Source organism: Nyctereutes procyonoides, unplaced genomic scaffold (assembly GCF_905146905.1).
Source record: "Nyctereutes procyonoides isolate TBG_1078 unplaced genomic scaffold, NYPRO_anot_genome, whole genome shotgun sequence".
In the NCBI taxonomy this organism is placed as follows: Eukaryota; Metazoa; Chordata; class Mammalia; order Carnivora; family Canidae; genus Nyctereutes; species Nyctereutes procyonoides.
The window spans coordinates 7,166,304-7,191,272 of NW_026575048.1; the positions used below are offsets into that span (position 1 = coordinate 7,166,304).

The 24,969-nt window shown below is 56.5% G+C and overlaps 1 protein-coding gene across 1 annotated transcript in view; it reads left to right on the top strand.

Annotated features, from left to right (window-relative positions):
- Positions 1 to 24,969, top strand: part of HPCAL1 (hippocalcin like 1) — a 112,125-nt gene that overhangs the window by 54,479 nt on the left and 32,677 nt on the right. The gene's annotated exons all lie outside the window — the stretch shown is intronic.

The following is a 24,969-nucleotide window of genomic DNA, read 5'->3' on the forward strand; positions in this document are numbered from 1 at the left end:
AATGACCCCGAGACCTAGGGAGCTGGATGCAAGAGGTTTGTGGTTCCTTCCCATACATGTGTGTGCACACACACACGCCCAGCCCCCAGAGGCACTCGTGAGCAGGGCTGTCCCCACACTCCAGAACTTGCTCATCCACATGGTTTCCAGGTGAGGAAACTGATGTCTTGAACCAGCACTCAGGTTCCCTAACCCTGCTCCTGCTCTTGTCAGATGATGCTCTAGGACAGTAGGATCCTGGTTATCTCAGTGGGTGGAGTGTGTGTGGGGGGAGGTATTTGCGAGGGACTGAGCCCCGACTCTGGGACATGCTTGGAAATAAACTCACCCTCCAGCACCAGGGTGCACGGGTGGGGTGTCTGCTATGTGAACAGACAGCTCATAGCCCATGAGGGAGACGGAGTGGAGCTGACGCTGGCCTGGGGAGGGACAGGCGGGTCTTCCTCAGAGATGGCTATTTCTGGGGGTTGCTGCTGGGATCCATTCCTTCTCTTCCCACCCGATCTGAATGGTTTTTCATCCCTTCTATATCGACTACAGTGGATCCCACCCGGCCCCGTAGTCTTCACCTCCCTCCCCTGCCGCCGTGTAAGTCGTCACAGCAGCTAACTCGCCCCAGGCCTTGCCGGGCATACCCGCCCTCACTCAGGCTCCCACTCATGTGAGTGACCTCTTGTCCTTGCCTCGCAAATGGGCTCTCAGAAGGTAGAGAATGAGAACACTGAGCTGTTGGTCTGGACCAGCCCCAGGTCTTCTGCTTTCTGGAGAGGCGGCCTCACCTGCGGGATGTGAGTCTCCCTCACTGTGTCCTGCAGACCCTCCCCCCGGGCTCAAGCCAGACCCGAATGTGGACCGGGGAGGGGCGCGCTGCGTGTACCGCAGGAGCTCTCTGCACGGCTCCCATAAATAGCACAGCCTCCCAGTTCACTCTGAGATCTAGTTTTCCAAGAGCACATCTGCCTGGCACCAGGAGAAGCACCCATGCCGAGCTCGTGGCCTTGGCCCGTCCTGGCACGCTCCTCCCCAGCCCACCGGCAGCCCCATTCTGTCAGATTAGGGCTCAGGTGTCCCCTGGGGAGGCCTCCGATGCCCACCCTGCCTGCCTCGGGCTCCCCACCTCGGCTGCTGTCCTGGTTTCCACTCCTAGATGTGGACACCGCTGCATCAGCCTCCAGCAGCACAGGGGGCCCTCAGAGCGCCAAGAAAGCACCCCAGTTTGACTGTCAGACAGAGGATGTTGGAGGCCACGGGAGTCCCGAGTACATCTCATATGGTGCCCTTGTTTGAGGGGCTGCATCGTCCTGGGACTTTCCAGGGGGGCAGCCAGCTGCAGGGCAGACACTGGGCCCCTCAGTGTGTGAGGATGGGGTGTTCGGCCGGGCAAGGGGTGCCTGGAACCACACAGGGTGGCTGAGAGCCCCCCGAGTTGCAGTGAGGAGCCCAAAGGGCATGACTCTGTCTAGCTATTACCAGTTGTTTCTGTAGTTTATTGTCATCTGCTGGGGACTTAAGGAGAACTTCGTCCCATTATAAGAGATATTTAATCCACGGAGGGAGGGCAGATACGGGTGTTGTTTTCAGGGGGCACTTTGTTGTCATAATTTAAAATTTTCATCTCTTTCCTATGGAAAATTCCTCAGCTTTAGAAAGAAACCAGTAAAGCAAAAAAATAATCACCACAATCTCACGTGTCAGTTCTGATGTAAATTGTAGGCTTCCTGGCATAAATGAGTCAAAGTGCCAGAAAAGCCCCTGTCCCCTCCCACAGCCCCCTAACTAAAGCTGCCACAGAAAACTGTGGAACTGTGGTCACAGTGAACCCCGTGCCGGGTGGGGCATGTCGATGCAGCCTCCCTGGAGCCGGCGCGGCTGTCTGCCACTCAGCCTGGGCCCTGTGCCGTGTGGGATCCTCATGCCTCATATGGTCCTTGCCCTCTGTACCATGGGACCATGTGTACGTGTGTGGTGTGTGCACATGTGTTTATGCGGGCATCTGTGTGCACAGGTGCGTGTGTGCATGTGTGTTTATGTGCATGCTTGTGTGTCTACAGGTCACACATTCATGTCAGCATGTGTACGTATGCAGCTGTGTGCAGGAGGGCATGCATATGTGTGTGCGTGCCTGTGTGCATGTGTGTGCATGTGCACGTGTGTCTGTGTGTGCACGTCTGTGTCAGCGTGTGCATGTGGGTGGATGACAGACAGACGTGCATCCACATTTACTAGAGCTCCCTGAGGACGGGGCGGTGGAGCTTTGGTGACACCTGTGGCCTCTCTTGGGAGCCTCCTGACTCCCCCAGATATCCGGGAGCCCCCTTTCCTAGAGCTCAGTGTGGTCCTCAGCGTTTCCCCAGCGGCACACCTCCTGTGGCGTTGTCAGTGCTTCCCTGTGGCCGGGCCTTCGTCCCTGGGGACCGCGGTCCCTCGGGGCCTGCCGGCCGTGGCTTCCTCGGGCGCGGGCTCCAGCACAAGGCCCGGCACCGGGGCTGCGGGTCAGCGGGGGTGTTTGGGCTTGAACGATGATGTGTTTACTGAGCTTCTCGGCCGCCTGCGCCAGCAGCTCCAAATGACATTTCAGGAATTGAATTACATTTCAGTGCTTGCAGAATCCAGGAATAGATCATTTGATTGTATCTGTTGGAAGTCATCGCCACAACCGGCTTCATTTTCTTAGCCAACATCTATCCCGAGTGGGGAGACGTGGCAGAGGAATGCCATCATGTCCGGATTTTCCCCAAGCACGTCTCCCGGGCTGGCGGCGGGCCATGCTCCCCCCCAGAGGGCACTGGGGCCGCCTCCAGGCAGGACCGAGACCGGCACTGCCCCGCGCGCACGCCTGCCCGGCCTGCCTCAGTGGCAGGACCTGCCCAACACGCCAGCCCAGTCCCACTGAAGGTGTCACTTCGCCGTGGCTGGGCCAGGGAGCTCCGTGGGGCCGGCCGGGGAGGGACCCGTCTCTTCCGCCTGCCTGTGCCTGATTGCCCTGCCCCACCTGGCTTCTAGGGGTGTTTCTCGGGGCTCACACTTTTCCCAGGGCCCCCGCAGCCATCGTGCCTCGCTGCTCTTCTCTCGACCCCTTGGAAATTCTCTCTGGGTTTTCCCAGCCTCACGGTATCGGGAGAATCTGTAGAAATCTCGGGATGCCCCTCCTGGCTCTGCAGGGCATCTGCCTTCCTGCGGCCCAGGTGCTTGGTGGCGGCAGGGCCAGGAGGCTGGGGCTGGTGAGTGTAGCCACTTGCCCTGTGCTCCCATTCGGGTTCTCCGTGGAGCGGGCACGGGTCCAGGGTATGAATCCAGAGCTGCGTGCCGCTGCAGAGAGGTGGGCGCAGTGGGCAGGAAGTGGGTTTCAGGTCCTCCCGTGTGCCTGCTACCCCTGCTGCTTCCAGAGAGAAGTGAGCTTTCCCAAGGAGCTTCAGAGGAGAGGGCCGCTCCTCCAGAAAGCCAACTGCCAGCCCTGTGCCGGCTCCTCTGCCCCTTCCCTTGCTCCAGCGCGGGGCTTCTCTATTACCACCCTTGCTGTCGGCCTGAGGAAGCTGGGTGGGATTCTGGGGTAATTCGTGTGTAGGGTCAGATTCCAAGAGATCAAGGCCAATGGCCAGGCCTCTGATTTGTCTCCCACCGGGGCTTCTGCCCGGTGTCACCTTAGGAAATGAGAATCAGGTCAACAGTGAAGTCCGGTAGTTGATAAAAACATGCTTTTGTGTGTTGTGGTTTTAACAAGTAGTTCTAGATGCGTGTGCCCGTGCATAGTTCTGGATGATGCGTGTATATGTGGATAGTTCGATGCGTGTACATGTGGATAGTTCTAGATGCATGTGCCTATGGCTAGTTCTGGATACATGTGTGTATGGCTAGTTCTGGATGCGTGTACATGTGGATAGTTCTGGATGCGTGTATGTGTGGGTAGTTCTAGATGCGTGTGCCCGTGGGCCTCCTGGTCCCTTCAGCTCCACCTGGTGCCAGAGCTAGCTCTAGAACTGCAGGCCCTACCTTGCCCCCTAGGGTGGGGGGCCCCAGTGTGGCGGGAACCCTCGAAGGGCTCCCAGGGTGAGTTGGCAACTGGGCAAGCCCATTTTATCCATGGGAAACAATTCTCTATGAATTAAATAATAATGAATATGCTGTGTTTGGATCCACCAGGGAAAGCGGAAGGTGAGCTAAAAGGCAATGTGAACTCATGCAGGCCAGAATTACTCAGACTCTAAGACGCTCAGTTTATGGTTTTGAGAAAGGAGAAGGCTCTGGCCTCATTAGGCCACCCACCGTGTGTCCTTGAAACCTTTTCCCTCCTTGAAATGTGCTTCTTGCTGTTCTGGAAAAAACAACTTTCTCCTTCTATATATAGTCCTTATCTGGACGTGCAGACGCATACCTGGTCCACTTATCTTCAGCAAACTACTGGGTTGGGCCCCGGGGGGCGGTGGGGACACGGGTATTGGATTTGGCATGCTGCCCGGGTGGAGCTAAACGCTTGCCTTTGGGCCCTTGCTGGAGAGGGCGAGGAGCCCTCTACGACTTCCATGCCCGAGTTTCTCCTTCCCCTTCGAGGGGACGACTTTCCCGGCTCCCTGCAGTCCTAGGACCTGGCGGGGTGGGCGATGGAGGAGAGAGGGCCAGCTTGTGTCATCCCCGTGTGCTTGCAGGTGAACGCATGGCGTTGGATGGGGGACCGGTCTTGGGGGTTAGGGTTTCGGCCTGGCGGGCTTCTGGCCTGTTTTGTGTCTTTTCCCCCACCTGTGGCATCCTAGGTCCTCGCGCAGAACTGGACTGTCTCCTCGAGAAAGGGTTAGTTTGTTGCTGACAGGAAGAGGCTCCAAGGAGCGGCAGACACGCTGGCCTCAGGTTGGGTGGTTCTCTCTGACTCCAAGCAGGGTCCCTCGTGTAGGACGGAGGGGTGGCTGTGAGCTGGCGCTTGGACAGGCTGCCCTGTGATGCTTGGACACTGAGATCGGCCTCCGGACTTGAGGGGACCACTGGCACTGGCCCCTCGTAGGTCACAGGAGCCCGCCCGAGGATGTAATCCAGGGGTACCCAAGAGGCCCACCAGAGCCCCCTCAGCTGCTGAGAGGTCCCGAGGGTGCATTCCCTTGTTCCTTTGCTTCTTGAAGGGCTTGCTGGTGGTGACCACATCCAGGGATGACTGGGTTCCAATTCTGACCTCCATCCCTGTGGTCCTCAGTCTCCCCACCTGTAAGGCGAAGGGCCCATGTGAGGCCATTACCAAATTAGACATGTTATGGGGCTGAGCCCTTTGCCTGTGGGGGCCTGAGCTGGTGCCCCTGGGATACAGGAGCTGGTGGTGAGCGGGGCTGGTGGGCAGGGAGGGGTGTTACCCCGGGCCCTGGAGTGGCCCTTGTGCCATGCTGGAACCGGTAAGGCAGGTTTAGGCAACGGCACAGTGTGTGTGTGGCCCTGCTGTTTGCAGTTTGGGGGTTTGGGGGTGTGGCTGGCTACTGGGCTGGAAGGGAAAGCCAGTCTGATTATCCATCCGCCCCTGGAGCCGGGCAGACAGGTGGCACTGCCATCCGCATCTGCCCCGGGAGTGACCCATTTCTTGGTTCTCCTCTGAGAAGAGCTTTTCTTAGCAAACTGTTCCCCTCGTTCGCTCTGTGGCTCTGCGTCCCCTGAACGCAGTTTCCCCGGAGCTTCGAGGCCCAGGCAGCTCGTCTGGTTCTGGGGCAGGCAGGGGTCATCTCGGACTGAATGGCCTGGCTGGGGAAGGCAGTCCCAGGGTGCTGGCCCACCTACGGCCCTCAGCCGTGGCCCTGGGGTCCCCAGCAGGGAGAGGGGACCGGGGAGGGACCGCGTCCTTCTTCCTGGGGCCAGTGGGTACTAGCCTTTGTTTTTGGGCGGCCTTCTGCTCCATCTCCTCTCCCCATGCTCCCCATTTTCCCTGGATGGCTTCTCTGTTCATCTGGAGACCCACCTGAGTGACCAGGTGAGGCACCCAGGAAGTTGCCTCTGCCCGGCCAGGCCTGTCTCACCCCCAGGAGGCAGCGTGCCGTGCAGGACAGGGGCCGGGCTTCCTGCGATGCTCCTTGGCTGCCCCAGGGCTGCCCCTGGTCCTGTTCAAGAAACTGACACAGGTACTCCTGGGTGACATGGGGACCTCAAGGTACAGGCCAGCCGCCCCCTCCCCGGGTCACGATGGGGCCTGCTGGCACTTTGCACTTTCCTCTCTCCCTCAGAGGCCTGTTTCACCTTCTTTGCTTCTTCGTGGTGAGCTTCAAAGAAGAAGGAATACACGGTGGTGGCCTTTCTCTTGGGACAAAGCAGCGGCAGCGCGCTGCTGAGATGTTGGAAGCACCCCGAGGTCTCGGCCCAGTGTCACGAGTGGCTCTGATTTCACTTCTGCTTTGTCTCCACTTCTGGTCATTCCCCATCTGGGGCTACGAGCAGCAGCACTGCATGTCCCCGGCATGAGCCACACCAAGAGGGCCCAGTGGCCCCAAGGGTTGCGCTGGCCAAGGAGAGGGGGAGAAATTGCGTGAGAGGCACTCGATCGGGGCGCGGTGACGCCACTTGAGTGTGTGAAGCACCCACTCTGTGTTCTGCGTCCATCCCCAAGCACCTGTTGTGTTCCAGACACCGTGTTCCATGTGGGGGAAACATAATGGGTGAGGCTCGATGCCTGGGAGCCTCCAGTTGGAGACAGGTCAGGACCCAGACAGGTCACTAGGGCAGCAGTGCAACTCCCTGGCCCGGAAGCCAAGGCTGGTCCTGAGAGGGTAGCCAGCTTTGGGGTCCCCCCGCCCTGCTTCAGGAAGCCTGCTGAGGCCCCCACTCCTTCCCTCCCTCTCCCTCGGTGCCCTCCCCAGTGAGCGGGGCAGTGACACGGGCCCCCCAGGAAGGGAGTGCCGCCTTGCTCTCTCCTCCGGGTCAGAAGGTCTTGAACAGATGTGACACAGGGCGCCCCAGAGCAACCGCCCCGGACCGGGCCTATGAGGACAGCAGGCCTGAGTGGCCGAGGATGCCCTGGGAAGAATGGCCCATGGCCAGTGGGGCTGTGGACCCGGGGGGTCGGGGGGACAGGTGGGCAAGATTCCCTGACGAAGGGGAGGCAGGACAGGAAACTGAGGCCCTGGCGGAGATGCTCGTCCAGGAAGGGGCAGAGTGGGGCCTGCAAGCAAGCTCACCCTTTTCCACTCTGTGCCCGCCTGTCCATGAATAAGACATGTGGTGGGCGGGGGCCTGGAAGTATCTTCGTTATCATCGGGCTGATAATAGGAAGATTAAAATTTAAAATGATCTACAGTGACAAGTGACAGGAGTGTTCCTAGAAACCGGAGATGAGATTGGGTGCCGGAGCGGATCTCAGTGTAGATGATCCCATCACAAAACCCCCTGCGGTCAGTGCGGTTTTAATGTTTTGGAATTTTTTTTTTTAAAACCAAGAAAGAAATAAGGTCTCTTGATTTTGGAGGTGGTGGGAGTCCCTTAGTCTTCGCCACCTTGTGCCCTAGCTCAGGGATCAGAGTCACAGCACAGGGGTGCTTCTTGAGTGGAGTCTCTGCAGCCCTGGGCCCCTGGACCCCTGGAGCTGGCACCCTGGGACCCCAGGCCCCTGGACCCCTGGAGCTGGCACCCTGGGACCCCAGGCCCCTGGACCCCTGGAGCTGGCACCCTGGGCCCCTGGGACCCCAGACCCTGGACCCCTGGAGTTGGCACCCTGGGACCCCAGGCCCCTGGACCCCTGGAGCTGGAGCCCTGGGACCGTAAGCCCCTGGGCCCCTGGAGCTGGCACCCTGGACCCCTGGAGCTGGCACCCTGGACCCCTGGAGCTGGCACCCTGGGACCCCAGGCCCCTGGACCCCTGGAGCTGGTATCCTAGGACCCTGGGCCCCTGGAGCTGGCATCCTGGGACCCCAGGCCCCTGGTCCCCTGGAGCTGGTACCCTAGGACCTCAGGCCCCTGGGCCCCTGGAGCTGGAGCCCTGGGACTGTAAGCCCCTGGGCCCCTGGTCTTCCTGCAGCTGGCACCCTGGGACCCTGACCCTGAACCCCTGAAGCTGGCACATAGGACCTGAGGCCCTTCTTGCCCGTATTCCCCACCAGTCTTGAGAAGCTGGCTCTCTTCCCACTGGCCCTCAGCCTTCTGGGACCAGAAAAGCCTCCCAGGCTGGGTGTGTCTGGGCCTTTGGGTGCGCTGGGAGCCCCGCTGGCCTGGCAGCAGAGCCTAGACAGGTCCTCAAGTCCCCAAGTCTCCTGACTGGCTATTCCAGGAGCTCAAGGCAACCGAGCCACCTGGTCAGCAAGGTTGCCTGCTCCCCATGATTCCAGGCTGGCCTGTCTGCCTTTCTTCTATCTGTCCTTCCTTCCCTCCCTCCTTCAGGGTGTCCTAGATCATCCCCCTGACTCTCTGGGCCATGTGCTCAAGGCCAGTGGGCCAGAACACCAGAGCCCAGGGGACACTGGACTGCATATAACCCTTACTTTAATTAGAAAAGTTATGTAACAACGTATCAGAAAGTTAGCGAGATATAGGGCAAAAAAAATTCACCGATCGTGGCCTTCCAACACAGGTGCTCCCCTTTGTGTGGTCCCTTCTGGTCTTGTTTGTCATCATTATGATGGTGGCCCCTGCCTGTGGGGTTGCCCATTGACCCCTGACCTGACTGTTCTTGTGGTCCGAGGGGAGGTAGGCAGACCTTTCCGTCCGGTGGCATAGAGGTGGCGTCCTGGCCCCGTCTCCTCACCAGAGCAGAAGCTCCACAGGACAGGACTTTGTTGGTCTGTCCCTGGAACAAGGTGCCTTGAAGTGTTAAATGGAAAGGTGGGCAGACAGGCAGGTGCCCATGGGCTGGCCACACAAAGGTGGTCTTTGGGAGATCTGAGCCTACAGGGTCTTTGGGAGGGTTTGGGGGGCTCTGGGCCCAGAGGTCTTTGGGGGGGCAGATCTTCCCTAATTAGCTGTCTTTAGAGAAGAAAATCCTACAAGAACAAAGAGGTAGTGGCAGAGGGTAGAGAACTCCTACCGGTAATCCCAGCACAAGAGGTAGCATTCTGGTGTATGTCCTACCCCAGTGCCCCTAGCAGGTACATGGTCCTATAGATGTAGTTTCCTACGTGAGGTCGTTCCTCATGTACTGTTTGAAAACCTGTTTTTTTTTTTTTTTTTTACTTTATTCAGTGACACTTTTTTCTCTGTAGAACTCCCCAGGCTGGATGGGATCAACAAGGAGCATTTCTCTCCTGCCTGGACATTCCGCTGCTCGTCCTGGGGCTGGGGGGGGGGGGGGCTCTCCGGGGCTTTTCTCAACCCCAGAGCTCTGTGTCAGAGGCGTCAGGGTGAAGGAGGAAGTACAGAAGCAAATAGGGCAGAGGGCATGGGATCGACAGCCACCCTATTTCATGTGGTGCAGGAAACTCACAGCAAGGTGGTCTCACAAGATGCAGAAAGAACAGATTACAACCACCCCATCTGTTGTTGTTCATGGTTCCAGTGGTGACTCCCTCCTTGTTTGCTGGAACGAACATGACTTCTGAAGTCAGAATCCACCTGATGGGTGGAAGTCCCAGGTTGTCCTCTTCACGGCTCTGCGACCTTGGGCAGGATAGACCACTTTCCGACCGTGGTTTCCTTACTTGTACCTGGACGTAGCACCTCCCTCGGAAGGTTCCAGGAGAAAATGGGGCCCAGGAAAAAGTCTCCATGACAGCGCCTTACACCTATGAGGCACTTAGCAAGCCTTGGCTTCCTTTCTTGCCCTTCTTTTGTATCCAGGGGAAAAAAAGAGAAGAATCAGTTGCAGAACTATCAATTAGTGAAATAATCAGGAGAGTAGTTGGAGAGAAGATAAATATTCCTATTAGCCGTGACTGCTTATGAATATAGAATTTTCAAGGATCCCATTCTTGTTCTGAAAATGTTAAGTTGGTGGTCACCCAACTATAGACATTTGTCAAAACTCACTGAACTGTGTACCTTAAAGGGATGAATTTTAGTATATGTAAATGATACCTTAAAGATCTTGCCTTTACGAAAAAAGATCCCGTTCTTAATGCCAACAAAGCATATGAAAAATACCCAGGTCTAGCATTAAGGGGAAACATGCCTGATCCAGATAAAGAAAAAAAAAACCCGATATTTAAATCATTTTGACATTTAAATATTTTGCTATTGTTGTTTCTTCTCTTATTACAAAAGATAGACACGCGACTTGAACCGGTGTCTGTTGAATGCCTACTACGTGCCAGGCACCGTTTTAGGTTCCGAGGATGTTCATGAAAAAAAAAATAACAAAGCTCTTGCCTCAAGGATGAGGCATCTGGTAGGCGGCCAACATGGTAATTGAGCAAATTCCATCATGTTGGGAGGGAGCTGAGCAAGGTAATGGGGAAATGGGGTGGGGGACTTTGGGGGTAGGGGCTTGCAATTTGAGATAAGTCGGTAGTGGCCGACCTCGTTAAGAAGGTGATACTTGAGGGGCGTCTGGATGGTGCGGTTGGTTGAGCCTCTGACTCTTGATTTCAGCTCAGGTCTTGATCTCAGGGTCGTGGGATCGAGCCCCACGTGGGGCTCCACAGTCAGCCGGGAGTCTGCTTGTCTGTCTTCCCCTGCCCCTCCCTTCACTCATGCTCTTTCTCTGTCTCAAATAAATAAATAAAATCTCTAAGAAAAAAAAAAAGTGATATTTGACCAAATGTGGGGACACCTGCCCGGGAGGATGGTCCAGGCAGAGCCAATGAAAGACCCAGGCTGAGAGTGGGCCTCCCAGCCTGACAGGGTAGCCCCGGATCACACTGCCTTATAGTTTCTAGTCTCAGGAATGTCAGAAAATGCACGTCTCGTTAAAGTTCAGTATAATGAGACTGTTTTTTTTTTACATACTGCGTTGTAACCTGTTTAGCATAACTTACTGAAAACATTCTTCCATTTTATTGAAATCATCCTTTGTGGCCCGATTCTATAGGCTTTAGCTGTATTTCATTCCTGGGCATGTGCTGCTTACTTAACTAACACCCTCCTGCCGTTCAGCGCTTGGTCCTTCTAGAAGGCACCATGGAGAGGTGGGGTGACCTGTAGAGCATAGGCCACACCCACCCACCCTGGATGGCTGGTGGGAGGTGGTTAAGCAGAACCACAGCTGAAGCATGGTACCCTGTATGTCCAGACCTGCTGGGCACTCGGGATTTATTGTTGTTTTTTTTTTTTTTTTTTTTTTTTTCCGTTGCTTTAGTGCTTCACCTGAGAGGTGTATGGATAGGACTTGAGAATGTCACTGCCCTACGGCTCATGGGTGGCTGTGGACTCTGGCACCTGAGACCCCAGCCATGCCGGACTCCCCACGCACACACATCCTGCCCCCGATGGACACGTCCCCTTCTGGTCCTGTCACGTGCGCTTCCCCCACCCTGAATGCTCTGCACTCCTCCTGGCCCACATGCAAGCCCACATCCTGGAAGGTGCCCTTCGTCTCGGCTCACATCATCCCTCCGCCTACCTGAACAGTGTAGGCCAGGGCCAAGTTACCATCACACATGAACCAGGCCTGCCGGCCCCTCTCACTGCTTCCTTTCGGCCCAAGCATTGAGTTTGGCACCAAAATACAGAGTTATTAGGGTGTTTTCTTCTGCGGAACAGTCAGCCTGGTGTGGAAGATGAACGGATACACACATGAGCTCATCCATGGTCCTCCTGGGCACAGCAAGCTGCCCTGTGACGGGGCAGGGGAGGCCTGGTGTCTCAGAGGAGAGGGTGTCTGAGCAGCGTGCAGAGACGGGGCTGCAGGAGGGGAGGCACAGGGCCTCGCTTTGGGCTGAAGGCCTTCATGGAGCCAAGTGCTCACTTCCAGGCCCTTGGCCTCCTGTCAGTGTGGATGCTGGCGGCCAGGATGACACTGGCTCTTGTTTGGTTTCGGGGCTCTCAGTGGGATTTGTGACTTAGTGGGATCCTGAGGGTGCATTCAGCTGTCTGAATTCCCCAGCATCTGCCAGTGTCGCTCTGCACCTGCCTTGTCCACGCCAAAGATACAATTTCATGTTTGGGTTTTTTGTTGTTGTTTTTAGAGGCTGCTTTGAAGGGAGGTGTGGGACGCATTTGTGTGAATAATCAGCATTTCCAAGGTGCTCGGGGCCGGGGAAATTTGGTTGCAGGTGTGTGTTAAGCCCCGGCCCCCAAAGTAGAGTGCTGCCTGCCAGGACCCAGCGGCTGGGGGGAGGTTGCGGTCTGTTAGGCACCTGTGGTGGAGAACCGTGTCCTTCAAAGTATTTTTGGTCTGGTTATATATGTTAGACGCTCATTGTGAAAAAGGCGAAAAATGCAGAAAAAAAAAAAAAAAAGAAAGCCAATCTAGCCCGCAGTCCTGCAATTCAGAGAAATCACAGCCAACATCTGGGCCGCTTCTTCTGGTCAGTATTTAGTCGCGTACAGGGCAGTGAAGGGACACAGAGGCCCGTCGTGATTGATCCCATACTACTTATTCACTTCATATCCCACCGTTTCCAGTTGGCATCCTGTCCCATTTCCCCGTGTCAATAACAAGTATTTATAGACTTGACTTTTAATGGCAAGTCACAGAAGGTTCTGGACATGGACATGATTCAGTTCAGCCTCTTGTTTCATGGGAGGCAAGCCTTGCGCCCGTGGCGGCCTCCTCGGGACATCAGGGGAGTGCGGGGTGTGGGCCTGGAGCCAAGGTTGGGAACTCCCCACCTGCCCGCCTGTCACCTCCCGCTGGAGCATCTTCGAGTCTCCAGTACATACGCTGTGACCGCAGGCCACCTGCACAAGTCAGGGATTCCAGAGACCAGATTATCAGTCTAGCTGCTTCTCCCAAACCCTGCCTCCCGCTTTCTGTTTGCAAAATGTCCTTCACTGTGTGTTTCTCAGAAATACTGTGGAGGTGGGCGAGGTGTTAGTTCTGGAGGTTACTCTGATGGTGCGTGGCCCCGGAGGGGGGTCTGAGGGTGGCCGCCCAGGAGGGCACACGGACCGGGCTCCGTTCTTGGCCGGCTGGGCTGTGACCTTGCCCTCCCTATCTAGGGGGGTGCAGAGGGGCCCCTGGTGGTGGCGGCTGAGCAGTGGGCCTCAGGGACAGTGGCATGACCCACCCCTCAGGCCTTGAGCCGTGGGACCCCAGGTGGCCCTGGAGGTCTCTCACAGGTGCTCTGTGGCTCTGCCGCAACTGTGTCAACATCGTCACCAGCTGCTGTGCATGACGTGGTACCTACGTCATGGGGTCTGGGGGTAAAAACTGGGGGTGGGGGCATTACCCACCAGAACCTCTGCTGGCTTAAAGAGAAAGGGCAAGTAAGATGAAATTTAACAGGGTCAAAGGCCAGCTGTGCACTTTGGTTTAAGTGTAGATTTGTCCATTCATGAGTGTACAGGTTTGAGAAGAAAAGAAAAAGACGTGGGAGGCGAGTGCACGGCCCGGAGTCAGCAGCTCCTCCCCGTCAGGCTGCACAGGGTGCATCGCGGCCCCCACGCTGGAATTGGGAGTGGGCCCGGTGACATGTGTCCCTTGGGCAAGGTCTCTTTTTCAATGTAAAAATCTTTTAAGATTTTATTTATTTATTTGACTGAGAGAGAGAGAGAGAGAGAGAGAGAGAGAGAGAGCCCCAGGAGCCACAGAGGGAGGGGGAGAAACGGACTCCTCGTGGAGCAGGGAGCCTGATGCAGAACTCGATCCCAGGACCCCAGGATCATGACCTGAACCACCCAGGGGCCCCTGGGCCAAGTCTCTTGTAAGGGAAGGTGGACTCCCTGCCCCGGGTCCACCTGGAGGTCCAGACAGGAATTGTAATCACCTCCGACAAGCTCTGCACAATGTTAGCTGCCCCGCAGCCCACCAGCTGAAGGGGTCTGTGGAAGCTGGGTGCGCTCCTCTGGCGCTGCTTTTCCCTGGGCCACGGTAAACTTGCAATTAAAAAGAAGCATCCAGCTCTCAGGAAGTGCGTGAGGTGAGCTCCGGGTCTGGAGACACCAGGCTCCTTCGCTCCGGGGCTGGCAAGAAGGTGCGTGGGCAGGTGGGTGGAAAAGCCCCGGGTTTCAGCCTGCCCTCGTAGTAGGCGCAGCGGCCGTGAGAACCAGAGAGGATCTAGGCAGGGGTGCTGCTGTGGGCAGGGCGGGGGTGGAGGGCTGTTTGCGTCTTTAGCAGGCCAGCCCTGCTGGAACAAGCCTGCGGGCGCCTGGCTGTGAGCCTCCCTGACTGTGATCCACCCAGGTGCCTTTCACATGGGAGCTGGGGGCCCTGACCGCAGGGGCCCACTGGCTGTGGTCTGTCTGTGGAGTGCCTGGGGCTCTAGGGCCTGAGTTACCCCAGCCTGGGTGAGGGGCTTCCTACAGCCCACCCCTCTGCCTTTCCTCTCTCTGTCTGTATGGCTCTTTTTTATCCTTTAGGTCTCTGTTTAGATGTCGCCACCTCCAAGAAGCCTTCCCAGATCCTTAGGTAGGGCTGCAGGCCTCTCAGTGCGCACGGCCGCCAGCGTCCTGCACGTCCCCTGCTCATGGCACAGGTCACATTGCCCTATAATCTCCTGGGGCACTTTTGTGAGCTCCTTCAAAGCAGGAATTGTTCTTGGTCACTCTTTGTTGCATTTGTAACACACAGGACAGTGCCTGGCCCTTGCTAGGATTTCCTTTAAATGTATTTCGAATATGTGAATGAATGCTTAAAGGGGACTTCAGTTCCAGCTCAGAGACCAGCCCATCACCCTGACACCCTGGGCATCTTGTTTGGCCCAGGTCACCTGGGTCACTGCTTGTCCCTGACAGAGGCAGCCCCTGTCCTCTTGGGGGTTAATGGGCAGAACGAGAGGGCCAGGCAGGGGGGCTGCTGCCGTCTGTCTGAGGAGCCTGGGTGCTTCCAGCTGTGAAATTCCAGGTAGCCCTTGGCCCAAGCAAGAAGCCACATGCGGCTCCTTAAAGACCGAATATTGCGCTTTGAACAACGGTGCAGGCCAGAGTCCTCTGAGCCCCAGGAGAAGTCTTGCGCAGGGACCTTGAATTTCCCCTCCCACTCAGACCTCTTCTAGCCGCCCACCTTCTCCGGCCCAGGCGTCCAGGTAGGGAGGGCCAAGCGACAGCGTGAATGTGACACTCTCTAGACTGCTGTGCATGCTGAATGCTGCATCCGTCCATACTTGTGGTTCAATACCAGGTGTAGATTCTCTTGTTGGGCAGAACTAAGGTGTGGTGTCTAAATGGGGTGTCTCTCCCAATGACAGGACCTAATGTCCCTAGAGCTCTCAAATAGAACATTTGAGACTTTGCAGAAAAGACCCCATCCTATATGATCTTTAACAAACAAACAAACCGGGCTCAGAAAGAAATGACCACGTTCCAAGTCTTGCACTAAGGCCGAGCTTCCTCAAACGCGTCAGCTGGAGCAGAGGCCCCGGACAGCATACAGACCCTGGCCCGCGGGGGATGAGCGTAAAGCGTGGGTACCTGCTGTTGCTGCTGAGCGTGGTCTGCGCCGACCGGCCACAAAGGCTGCACACCTTCCTGTTCCTGCCCGGCCGCACAACGGGCCCCGCCGCAGCCGACGCCAGTCCTGAATGATTGAAACCCGGCTTCCGAGAGCATGGGGAGTGTGAGCTTGCTTCTGCAAGACGTTCTAGAACAGTGGGCGTGTGGGGTGGCTCTGTGCCCTGCAGGACCTTTGGTGCTTTATTTGGGGGAGGAGCATGCTTCCATCAGGGAACTCCTGGCTCTGGGCGAGAGTCTGTCACCAGTTGAGGAGCAAAGACGTGACCAACAGGGGAGTGTGTCTGCATCAGGGGCTCTGGCCCTCTGGTGCTCCTGAGGCTCTGGCTGCATCATTCTTTGTTGGGGCGGGAGAGCATTGTAGGGAGGTTCAGGAGAATCGTTGGCCCCCACCTACTAGATGCCTGGAGATGACCCCCACACTCCAGCTGTAATAACCAAAAATGTCTGCAGACACTTCCAGATGCCCCAGGGGGGCAAAATCATGCATAGTTGAGAACCACTAAATTATGTATGTTGAGTGTGCAAGAGTGTGCACATACACACACACAGACACACCCACACACGCCTCTTGGCAGGTAGCTGTGGATGGGCAAGCCTGCTCTATGGTCAAGTCAGCTTCCTGTTACTTGTCCACACTCTTTTTTTTTTTTTTTTTTTTTTTAAGATTTTATTTAGGGCAGCCCCGGTGGCTCAGTGGTTTAGCGCTGCCTGCAGCCTGGGGTGTGATCCTGGAGACCCAGGATCGAGTCCCACATCAGGCTTCCTGTATGGAGCTTGCTTCTCCCTCTGCCTGTGTCTCTGCCCCCCTCTCTCTCTGTCTCTATGAATAAATAAAATCTTTTTTAAAATTATTTATTTATTTATTTATTTATTATTTATTTATTTATTTATTCATGAGAGACACACACACACACACCCACAGAGAGAGAGAGAGAGAGAGAGAGAGAGAGAATGGCAGAGACACAGGCAGAGGGAGAAGCAGGCTCCATGCAGGGAGCCCGATGCGGGACTTGACCCCAGGACTCCAGGATCATGCCCTGGGCCTAAGGCAGGTGCTAAACCACTGAGCCACCCAGGGATCCCCTTTGCCCACGCTCTTAAAAACGAATTTCCCTTTCATAGATAGCCAAGCAACTGCTGACCTGCACCCTCTGGGGGCAGAGTAGAGGAGATGGGGACCCCCAAGCTGGGATGTCATTTCTTCAGGCAGGTCAGAAAGCCACTTCTTCCCCCACGGAGGTGGGGGGCTAGAAACCTGCAAGGGTGGTTCTTGCACAGATCTGTTGGGAAGGGGCAAAGCCCATCTGCTCACATCACACGTGACAACTCTGCAAAGAGAAAGTGGTTGGTTTTCACGCTCTACACTGACTCTGGAGCTGTGAGCCCTGGGGTAAGACCTCAGTCCTTCTTCTGTCCCTTCCCTCGTGGGGCTACAGACGCAGGCAGCAATCCCAGCAGAGTGGTGCTGTGAAAGTGAGCACCTGCCCGGAGCTCCGGGGCCTCTCTGGGGAGGGGTCCAAAGGGTCGTGGGGTTCTCTGGGCACATGGGGCATTCTAGGCAAGCACAATAGCTCGTTTGGGAGGGGTGTTGGCACCCAGATAAACCTCACGGGCTCTTCCCGTCCCAGTTATGACCCGAGCTGAGGAGACGGGAATCACATAGAAAATTGGAAGCGTGAGGCTATGCAAAGACCCAGCTGGGAGTGGCCTCTGCGGAGCGCCAGTGCGTGAAAGTGCTTTGCAAGTGTTCTTTCTTGCCATCCCCCCAAAAGCCATCAGAGCACCTGGGGCCCCAGAGGCAAGAACCCGACCCAGGGCTGCCCGGTGGTGCGAGGCTAGCTGGGCTGTGATTGATCGGGGTGATTCCTCCCGGGGGCCCCAGTTGGGAAATGCAGTGTCCCACCCAGCCAGAGCCCGGGAGGTGGTCCGGGCCCAGAAGTCTGCATGCGGGCCAGCAGGCCGCTCCAGGCTGGCGTCCCTGACGGGGACAGTGACTCGGCTCCCTGGGGCATGGGAGCGGTCCGTAGGCTGTGCTTAACCGCCAGACATGCTCTGCACATAAGCCCCGCATCTCCCAGGCCAGGCCGGGCCAGGCCAGGCTGTGATTTTCCATTTGACGCTGGACTGATGTCACTCGTGGCTGCAAAGTGGAAAGCGGTGTGGGCAGGTGTCGGGCGGGAGCTGTCTACATGCGGAATCCGGCGTCTGCCCCGCAGAGCGGTGTCACTAATAGGATTCGCTGAGCCTTTGGGGTGTTTGTGGTGCAGTGGCTGTTGCAGGAACCCAGGGGCTGCTCATTTGTGGGGAATGAATAATTTATTTGTGTTTTCAGATGACTTATTCCTTCATCACAGAGACGGCAGCCGAGCTCGGCATGCTCCGTCGGCTCCTGAGTAAGTGGCTTTTGCAGGAGAACTAGCCTTAGTCCCAGGGCCCTGGGCACCCGTTTCCCGGCTGGCGGTCACCGGCTGCGTTTCAGGGGAGTCAGTCTGTGCCCCTTCTGGGCACTTCCCTTTCTGTCTGTGGGGCAGTTGTCCTTTCTCTGCTGGTCACCTGCTTCAGGAAGCACGGTCCCCGAGCACTGGCTGACCCCGGGGTCCTTGGAGTCCACCGGCAACTGGGACATTGAGACCAGCCACGCAGTGAGTTCTGTCTCGGTGGGGCTTTGTTTCCAGTTTGTGTGTGACCGGCTGCAAGCCGTGTGTGGTCACAGTCACCATTGAAAATGTCCATTTTTACAAATGCATGTGCCCGGTGGCTCGTCCCCACTGCCCCTGACAGTGGACTTTGTGCTGCCATCCTTCCTGTCCAGCCTGCCAGGCTGCTCTTGCTCCAAATCTGTGCCCGAGAGCACCACCCCCGTGGTACCCTGTTGCCAAAAGCAACGTGAAGCCCAGTGTTCAAAGGCCTCCGTGTTCTGGCTCTTGTGGTTTCTCTGCGGTTTCTCTGCAGCCCCATCTCACTTTTTCTCGGGGCTGCCAGCCTCCTGACCATTGGTTAGTTGATTGAGAGCCCCCCACGCCCCAGGTGCCATGCAGGGGGCTTGCTGGAAGATGTGGGAGCATGACCCTGCCCTCTGAGCAGGGACCAGAAGTCCAGCGGGGCCAGGAGCCCCAGCAGATGGGTCACAGGCAGGCCTCACAGACCCCTAGGGCCCTGGAATGGTGGGGACCAAGCAGGCTTTGTGGGAGGGAGTCTCAGAATTTTTGGCATCTTTAACCTGCCACACATGGCAGAACTGGAGCCTCCAGTGCTAAACTGCAGAGGCTGGGGGGCATCTCGTGCCCCTCAGGGGCTTCTGTGGGACCCAGAGTCTGGCTCCTGGAGCCTGGCCTGAGGAGACCACCCTGCAGGTGGCCTGGCCCAGAACCCCTCCATCCACCCACCTCTGCACAGACCCCACCGCAGGCCTGCCCTTTGCACTGGCTTCCACTCTCATTGCTTAATTACACATAATACTGAATTGGGCTGCTTTCCTCATTCCTTTGTCTATCCCTGAGGGCAGAGTTTGGTCTCTGGCATCCCTGTGGTCCGTGGGGGAAGCATGGCCTGCAGGCCAAGTGGTCTCAGTTGGCGCAGTCTCCTGCCTGGCTGTGTGACCTTGGAGAAGTGGCTTCCTGTTTCTGAGCCTTAATTTCCCCATCTGTAGTTGGGGGGCGGTGACCCCAAGAGTGAGACGAGGTGTGGTTTTGCCCAGAGGTCCTGAGCTATAAACGCCACATTTAGACTCCAGGCTTAGGCGCAGGGACTGGTAGTGTCCATGTGATTCATTGCTTCCCGAGGGCCGCAGGCTCTCAAAAGCAGGAAGCAGCCCCAGAAGGAGAGGTCACTTCCCCCGGGCCACAGGGCAGTACATCAGAGTCCAAATCTGACATGCTTTGGGCCACTTGCACGTGAAGGGGTGCTTGGTGTCCCTCCACCCCCAGCACTCCTGGTGCTCTGAGCATCTGCTGTCCCAGAGGCATCCAGGCGGGCCCAGGGACAACCTGTCAGGGAGTAGGTTTCCCGACCTCTGCCACCTGGCCGTGGCCACCGTGGTTATGGGAGCATGGGACTTTGGCAGGTGCCCCTCATGCCCCCCCTACACACCTGGGCCTCCATCTAGAGAGCAGAGATGCCCCCGTACTACAAGGCTTGGCCCACTGTCACCTGGTGACCTCTTCCTTGGATCCTGCTTAGAGTGACATGCCCCCCAGTTTCTCCCCCCACAGCACCTGCAATATGTGGTATGAGCCACGCAGGAGGGCAGGGCACTGGGTCTGGGGCTGTCTGCACCTGGATGGCCACTGGCTCGTGGGCCGTTGGGTGAGGGATGGAGGAATGCATGGCGGAGAGGGGCAGAGAGGCAGATGGACTGGCCGGAGGCAGCTCCCACTGCAAGTCTGGGACCAGACTCCGTCCTGGCAGGAGCAGCTGCCTGGTGTGGGCAACCCCGGTTGGCCACCAGGTTGCCTCCTCTGGGGGTGGCAGCGCCTCACCACAGTTCCCTGGGTTGGAGTCGGGAACCCACACTCTCCAACTCTTCCTGGCCCTGTGGCCCCAGGCAGGACCTTCAGGACCTTGAACTTCTCTGGGCCTCAGCATCCTTAGGCATGAAGCTGGGTCCCCGGGCTGTCACAGAGGCCACCTGGGGTCACGCGTGTGGACCCTTGGCTGCCACTCGCCCGTTGTGCACTTCCCGTGCTCTCCTGTGCCATGGGCTTTCACGGGCAGTACCGACAGCTTGTCCCCAACCCTTTCTCTCTCTCGTCCAACATCCTGATTAACGAAACTCTCAGGACGCTTAAGGGAGAGGCCCGTGGCCTGGCTCATGGGACGCATGACTGGCAGGAGACAGGTGACACACAGCCTGCCCAGCAAACCAAAGTGCATGCATCCCTCCAGGAGTTTGGGGCGGCTCGTCCCTGGCTCTGTGCTCTGGGCCGAGACCCCTCTTGCTCAACTGCAGAATGAAGGGGATGGACAAGAAGCGTGGCTTTGCTCTTCTTTTTCTTCTTTGCCGCTGAACCTTTTCTCTCCCAAGCAGAATCATGGACGAGGTCAGTGGGCGGGGCACGTGAGGTGGCTCTGCAGGGTGGAGGGACAGTTGGGTGCTGGCCTGGGTCCCTGCACCCCAGACTTTCTGAAGGGTGAGGCCTGTTTTACAGCTGAGCCAGCGAGACACAGGCCCCCAAATAGAAACCAGGGATCAGGTTGGGGTTTCTTGCTCTCCTCTCCCCGGGGTCCACTCGTGTTTCCCCTGTGGCTGCCTCATTGTTGTGATGTTGGCAAAGGCCCACTTTTTCTTCCTCTGTCCAGAACAGGACGCGCCGTAGACGCCGCCCGAGAAGAACACCAGGGCAGGGGTTCTGTGGCCTCTGGTCCAGGGGTCAGTGGCATCGGGGAGCTGCGAGGGTGGGGGTGGCGGCAGCCGGGCTCAGGAGGCTCCAAGAATTCTGTTAGTGGGCATTGAGCCATTTTATTTTCTTCCCTGGCGAGTCAAGAGTGAACAAACTTGAGTTTTCTGTCTCAAGGAAATGCAGCTGGCGAAGGGACCTCACTTCCTTGCTGCCCTCGGTCCAGGGGCTCTTACAGTCCCTTCCCCAGTGCCTGGTATTTTAGCAGCACTCTCTGCTTTTCAAAAATTCTTCTGCCACAACTGTACTTAAAATCAAATATTAAAAAAAAAAAATTTTTTTTTAACTGAAAGGCCCAAGTGGGAACATCAAGAGACCCCTAAATGCTAAGCAGTTTGGAATTGAAAAGGCTGGAATTCCAGCTGGATCCATTTTCTGAAATGTAGTTCACATCTTCATGTCCCGTAGTTACTCCATGAAAGTAAGATTTCTACAGCTAAACACACGGCGGGAGGAGTCAGGCGTGCCGTTACACCCCCAGAAAGATTTAGCACAGAAATCTTAGTCACACAGACCACGAGAGACTCCTAACTCTGGGAAATGAACAAGGGGTGGTGGAAAAGGAGGTGGGCGGGGAGTGGGGGTGACTGGGTGACGGGAGCTGAGGGGGGCACTCGACGGGATGAGCACTGGGTGTCATGCTATGTGTTGGCAAATTGAACTTCAATAAAAAAAAAAAAAAGAAATCTTAGTCACAGAGATTGAAGTGAAATAAATGGGCCGTACGTTAAAGGGTCTGAGAAGTCCTGCAGCATAGACACCAACGTAACTGCGGCAGGAAGTAATTTGCACGTTTCTGTGACCGTGGAGCATCTCTTACCTTCTGCGTCCTGTAGGGCACAACAGCCCAATCTCATTTCCTTGGAAGATGTTTTTGGGGATACCGTGTGTAAACGGGAGCAGGGAGAGGAAGACGTTTCAGCCTTCACAGGTCCTTCGGCAGAACAGCGAGGCTGGCGGGAGATGAGGTGCGGTCGTACTTACCTTCTGAAGAGTGACAGGCATCTTACAGCGGCTCTGACGCTGTTGGAAGAGGTGGACAGACTGTCTCCCGGTGGGTTAAAGCCAACACGGGGGATTTAATACCGCACAGCGCTGAGGGGTCAGGGTGGATGGGCTCGGCCGTGCCGCGCTGCTCCCGTGTGCAGAGCCCCTGTGTGCTGGCGCAGGCCCACCCGCCGTGGCCCATGGCAGCAGGGGCCCCAGCCACTCATGTTGTGGGGACAGAGCCCCCTCTGTGGTGCAAAAGGCAGGGGTCCCCATCGGGTGCAGTGAGTTGGGAATGCGGGCAGTGTGGACTCCTAAGAGGAACTGAGGATTGTGGCTTTAGGAGGGAACGGGGTGGAAGGGTGGCGGGTGGCGGGGGGCACTGTCACAGTGCCAGAACCATCATCTAGGGCATTTCCCTGGTTCCTTTTGGTGCCGTGCTGGCGGGGCTGGAGGGGGGCAGCTGGAGGAGCAGCTCTCAGAACATGCGCCAACCAACACGCAGGACGGCGGCCTGAGCGGGAGGCAGGAGGAGTGGGCTGCGCACTGGCCCAGTTCCCCTGTTGCACTGGGCGAACTGGAGAGAGACCCGTCGTCGCTGGGGGGACCAGAAGGCGACGCTCTTGGAAGAAAGAGTGAGTAGTTTGCACTCGCAGGAGCGCCCCGAGGGTCACCCCAGCCCTCCTGGTCTTTGCTGGTCCTCCTTTTCCTTCCAGATCTCCGAGAATCCCGGTCTTTACGAATGATCGCACACGACCCCTGGCCTCCGTGCCTTGGTTCTAAGACGCCCCTTATTTCTGGTGCCTGCTGAGAGGTGGCACACGAATTATGATTTATTATAAAGGGGGGAGATACTTGCCTTGCAATCCGAGGTGGTAGTCAGTGTGATTTCCCTCCTCCCTGCCGTGACAATCATGGCAGTACGTATATGTGTGTGCAGGTGCAGTCTGTGTGTGTAAATTTTTTTTTTTTTTTTTACCTTTTGACCCCCTTTACACATTTTTCCTGCCCCCTCTCCATTTGCGTCTTGTTACTGGAAGGCAAGCCCTTTGAAGGCAGGGTGCTTGCCAATACTCAGGGATCCCCGGTGGCACAGAGTAGCTGCTCATGCATGGGCTGACAGTGCGGGGAGGGCAGGCTGGGTGCTGGTCCCACAGGGTCCTTACTTTGTGAAAATTCACATCCCCTAGAGCCTCCCTGGACAGATGTGGTGAGGAAGATGGGGTTTTACAAGTGACCCAAATACATCCTCGGGCTTCCAGAAGTTACCACTGGGCATCAGCCAGGCTGGGGAGTGCTGGGACCTGCCCCAGGTGGGCAGGGGATGGATGCAGGGGTGACAGTGGCTGCTTCGCTATCTTTGCTTAGCTTTTCACTGAAGTTTCACCTGCGTGCATTAAAGTGTGCATTTTCACAAGAGGAGCAGACCTGAGTCCCCTCACAACTCTTTCTTGCTTTTTTTTTAAATTTAAATTCAATTTGCCAACATATAGTATAACGCCCAGTGCTCATCCCATCACGTGCCCTCCTCAGAGCCTGTCACCCAGTTACCCCACCCCCACCTCCCCTTTCACAACCCTTTGTTCCCCAGAGTTAGGAGTCTCTCATGGTTTGTCTCCCTCTCTAATTTTTCCCCACTCAGTTTCCCCTCCTTCCCTTATGGTTTCTTACATCCCACATATGAGTGAGACCATAGGATAATTGTCTTTCTCCAATTGACTTATTTCTAATCAACACCCCCACCAAGACTAGCTGGTCTTGATTTCCACCACCATGCATTTATTTTGCCTGTTTTTATTCTTTTTTGTAAATGGAATCATACAGCGTGAAGTGTTTTGTGCCTGGCCGCTTCACACAATGTTACGTTTGGAGATTCATCTGTGTTGTGTCACTGAGGTTCCTTCTGTTCCTCTGTGGCCTTCCGTCGTATGGACACACGGTAGTTCATTAATCCATCTGCTGCAGGTGGACGTGGGGAGTTTCCAGTGGAGGCTGTTACCAATCCTGCAGCTACGAGCACCCCTGCATGTTTTTTTGGTGGATATGTTTCAATATTTCCGTCGGGGGTATAGCAAGAAGTTGAAATCTTAGTTTAATGGGATGTGTGTGGTCATCTTTAGCATGTAGGATGAACAGTTTTCAGAGGGGTCAGAGATAGGCCCCTTTGGTTTTGTGGCATGTTCACAAACACCTGGTCATGGGGACAGCCATGGGAGCTACAATCAAACATTGCACACACTCACCGGAAGTCAGGGATGGGGTGGGCCACCACCCGGGTGGCCCAGGTAGCCAGGGAGGGTGCTGGGCAGCGGTCATGGTTGTGCGGGGCTCAGGGTTCACTTAGATGTTCCACTGGTATCTCCTCCAGCCCTGTTCCCTGTTGCGAAATTTGCAGCCTGGGCGACCTCACATCTGTAGGACATGCAGCCCCTTAGTGCTTGAACTGAGCCGTGGAGGAACATGCCTCTACGAAGTGGTGGTTGTGCGAAATGTCTCGTGAAAGTATTCTGTGAGCATCTGCCCTGAGAGCGGGGGACCGTGGTGGGATTAGTCACCTCCGAAATAGTCATAATCTGCAATCATCTCCGAAATAGTCATAATCCAAAACCCATCCATCTTGACTTCAGACCCCACTCTATTTTTCTCCCTCGAGAACTTTGCTCTCTAATTAAGTTAGATTTCAGGATATATTAAAATAATTTGTCAGCTCTGGAGCACACATCCGCCCCTGGTGGGAGCCGGCAGGAGAGGCGCAGAGCACAGTCAGGGCGGGGGAAGCCTGCGCCTGGGTGTGAGGAGGCATCGGGCACGGGAGGAAGATGCTTTTCTAGCTGTTTTCCCCAGGACTGGCCAGTGAGGACAGTGGGTGCTGAGTCCCTCAGTGCCTGGGTCCAGAAACTGGCCCCCGAGAGACCCCAGAACTGTAATTCCTTCGGTGGTGCCCACAGTGCTCTGGGGTGGCCGCCTGGGCCATTTCAGGAGCTGAGTTGAACAGCCAATGGAACCTCCATCCCTGAGTGTGTGTCCTAGGGACCCCACCCCCCACCCCACCCCTCCCTGTGCTGGGCTGGATCACCCCCTTGGCTGCAGAGACAGCACTTGTGTCTGTGTGCCCAGCCCTGACATCTGGTGCATACCTGGGTGTACCCCA